Source organism: Pipistrellus hanaki, assembly GCF_964339955.1.
Source record: "Pipistrellus hanaki genome assembly, chromosome: 8".
Classification (NCBI taxonomy): Eukaryota; Metazoa; Chordata; class Mammalia; order Chiroptera; family Vespertilionidae; genus Pipistrellus; species Pipistrellus hanaki.
In genome coordinates, this window is record NC_140510.1 from 25,074,581 (window position 1) to 25,078,095 (window position 3,515).

Below are 3,515 nucleotides of genomic sequence, written 5' to 3' on the forward strand. Positions count from 1 at the left end.
AGTTAGTGGACAATAGTGACCCAGCACCAGAGCAAAACAACTGTTAGGAAAAGTGAGAAGTAAGTGGTCTCTTCATTGCTGCCAGAAAACCTGGGCATAGATTGGATAGGTCTCTCCGTGGCAAGAGACTTCATCCAAGGATTCTGAGCAACACTAGGCAGCTGGCTCAGTGGGGCGATAGGTAGCAATAACTTAATATATTTTCTTTCTTTTTTCTTTTTTCTTTTTGTTTGTCAAAATGATCTTTATTTGAGTTCTTTTCCTTTGTAGTTCTTAACTAGCTGGACATTCCACTGTACCACTGTTGATATTATCTATGATGTCATGAGGGTGGCGGCCATCAACATTGCACCCCACAGACTACTGGGCAGACCCCAGGATCTCTTTAATGGTTCCAGAGAGTTCTCTAGCTAAAGATTGGTGCCGCATCTGTCGAGCAATGCTGACAATCTCATCGAACGTGATATTTCCACTAGCTAAAGATTGGTGCCGCATCTGTCGAGCAAGGCTGACAATCTCATCGAATGTGATATTTCCACTGTGCTTAATGTTTTTTTTGCTTCTTTCTGTCTCTTGGAGGTTCTTTGAGGGCTTTGATGATCAGGGTAGAGGCAGAAGGCACCACTTCAATCTGGGCCTGTCTGTTCTGAATGGTCAGTTTCACTGTAATCCTCAGACCCTTCCAATCACCAGTTGCTTTGGCGATGTCATCACCAACCTTTTTTTGGAGACAGGCCCAGGAGGCCGATCTTGGGGGCCAGGGCAGACGTGGCACCCATTTCCCCACCGGTGCACCTCAGGTATACGACTTTGATCTCGTTGGGGTCGAACTTCGGCGGCATGGTGGAGGCAGCTGGTGTCGGATGAACCCGGATTCGGGACGACCAAAGAAAGTTGCACCTGAGCCTCCTCCGAGCCGAAAGCCGAAAAAGCAATAACTTAATATATTTTCGTAGTTTCTTTTCATTAAGAGAGCAAAGCAACCATACTTCTTGCAAGTGTATTTTCCAAGTATCTGCTGGGGGTCTCAAAACCAAAGACATAAAAAGTTTCTAGACCTTCACTTGGGTTCTCAGTGCCACAGGTGTCTCTGGATAAAAGGAAGCTACTCAGAAATTGAATTCAAGCATCATCATAGGCTGTGCTCCAATCTACCGCTCTACCCCCAAATGCTTAATTGTTTCCTTGGTCAAGCACAAACCATCAGCCCCCTGTTTACGCAAACCATGCTTAGTGGATAAAATACCTACAACATCTTTTCTTCTAACAACTAAAATTGTTTTGACAAAGAGTTTCAAATGTGTTATTTTAGTTGGAACAATGCCAAAAGCCAGTTCTTGAAGATTAAATTGTGTCCATGTTAATCAGACTAGGGTATAACCCTGTCTTATGTGAAGGGTCATGGACATTTTGAGGTCTCTGAGGTGCCTTGCTATGTGGTCCTTCAAAGGTTCACTTGCAACTAGGATGAGTTTGCTTGAATAGAGAATCTATCTCATTTTATTGTTTTGTATTATATTTATCATTCTCTTATCTTCACTATGTGCCAAACAGTTTTCCATGGAATGATTTATTCTAATAATTAAAAGAAGGCAATATTCTTTTGGTGGATGACTGTTTTGTCTGAGTTATAACATACAATTTGCTTTTTTTTCTTTGTACCATTGTTCCAGAAGAGATTCATTTTTAGTTTTAGGTGTACTGTGGCTTACCTTGGTCTCCAAGTAAAAGGTATTTTTTTTTCAAAATCAGGTGAATTCTGAGTTGCTAAGGTAAAAAAAATCTGTGGTAAGATTAAAAATGCTAAGATTTTCCATTAAGAAGTTGCTTTTATGTTGCTATAATTTAGCACTTCAGCTACTGAACACCTATTAAAGAAATGCTTGTTTGCATTATGTTAGATGTAAATTAGGTGACTCACTTTCTCCATCTCTTTCTCTATATTTATTTTTAATTCTATTCTAAAGCAGGAACTAGAACCAAATGAAATTAAAGCCTCCTTTTGGTTTGATTGATTAATATTCTTGAATGAGCTGAGTATGACTCACAGCCTGTCCCCTTTTTTATTAATAATTAAATTGAGATGTTGAAAGATTATATAAACTTATAATAGCAGATTAAATATCAAGACTGTAGTCCACTGAGCAGCACTGCTATGTTTAAAACAGATATTTCCAATATTGTCCTCAGATAATTTTAATATTTGACATTATAGGATGGATATGGAAAAATACAGTAATTAAAAACAAACATCCTGTTTTATTTTAATTTTGTTGGAAAGGGGTTTTCACTTTGGGTGGAAAAAACATAAGATCCATAATGTGCCTGTACCATTTATTTTTTATACATTTGCTGCATTGACAAATACTTCTGTATATGGTGGTGACCAGTTTTTCTTTATTTTAGAAAATGTTTTGTTTTTCTCTTATCCAAAGTAAAATTCAGGTTTGTTATAGAAAATTTAGTAGGCAACAATATGAAATAAAAACTTTAGAAATCACCCACAATTACACAATAACAACTATTGTTAATATTTTGGTTCACTTAATTACAAACGTTTCATCTGTGCATATTACATTATATGCACATTTTAAAAATATAAATCCTACTGTAATTTATAAAATCTCTTTTTATGTAAGATCACATATTGAATTTATTTTAATATCATTTAATATTCTTTTACACCACTCTTTACCTTGGCTGCATCGTTATTTATTTAGTTAAATCCCTATTGTTGAGCATTTAGTTTGTTTCCAATCTTTTCAAGAGTCTAAACATGCTTGACAGAAATGTTTCATGTAGTCAAATATTTGTCTGTACTCTTGATTATTCTCGTAAGACATATCTCCAGAAGTGGAACTGCTTTTAGTTCCCATTAGTAGCCTTTTCTTCAGAAAGATTACACTGATTCACATGTGAATTGGGTTGTAGCTCATTACTTTAAAACCTCAGAGCTATTCCTCTTGTGGCAACCAAACATTCTGACTTGGGTGGTATGGCACGTTGGTAATATAAGGGTCAGAAATGAATGGCTAAATTCTGCAATGCAGAGATTATTTGAGGTATATTAATTTGGCACAGTTCCTTTCGCTGCCTGCTTTTGGCTGGTTTTATCTGGATCCATCAGATGTTTTACTATTCTCCTGCAAGAGGCCTCAAATAAATTGAAAAAGGGAGCTTGTCAGTTGCAGTCTAACATGGTATATTAACACTCAATCCAAATCCAGGCAAATGTCATCCATTAATCACAGGCCAATAGAACAAGCAAGAATTGTGATATTAACCAGGAAAAGGTTCAAGGATAACTCTGAAGCAGAACATCTGACCTATTCACCCAGGAGGCTATCATAGAAATTAATGTGCTCCACATTAGCACTGGCAGTGCTCTCAAGGCTCGTCCAGGTTTGCTGCTCAGAGGACATGGGCAGGAAGAAGACCCAGGCATAATTCCATCTTTCAATCTTGACATTTCTTTCGAAGCTTTGAACATTTCCTCTGCAAATTTTACTAGATGG

General features: G+C 37.3%; 1 pseudogene across 1 annotated transcript; it reads right to left on the bottom strand.

The window, feature by feature from the left end:
* Positions 1-223: 223 nt before the first annotated feature.
* Positions 224-936, bottom strand: LOC311626926 (large ribosomal subunit protein uL11-like; annotated as a pseudogene). The gene has a single exon. The product of its transcript is annotated as a large ribosomal subunit protein uL11-like (transcript).
* Positions 937-3,515: the final 2,579 nt, after the last annotated feature.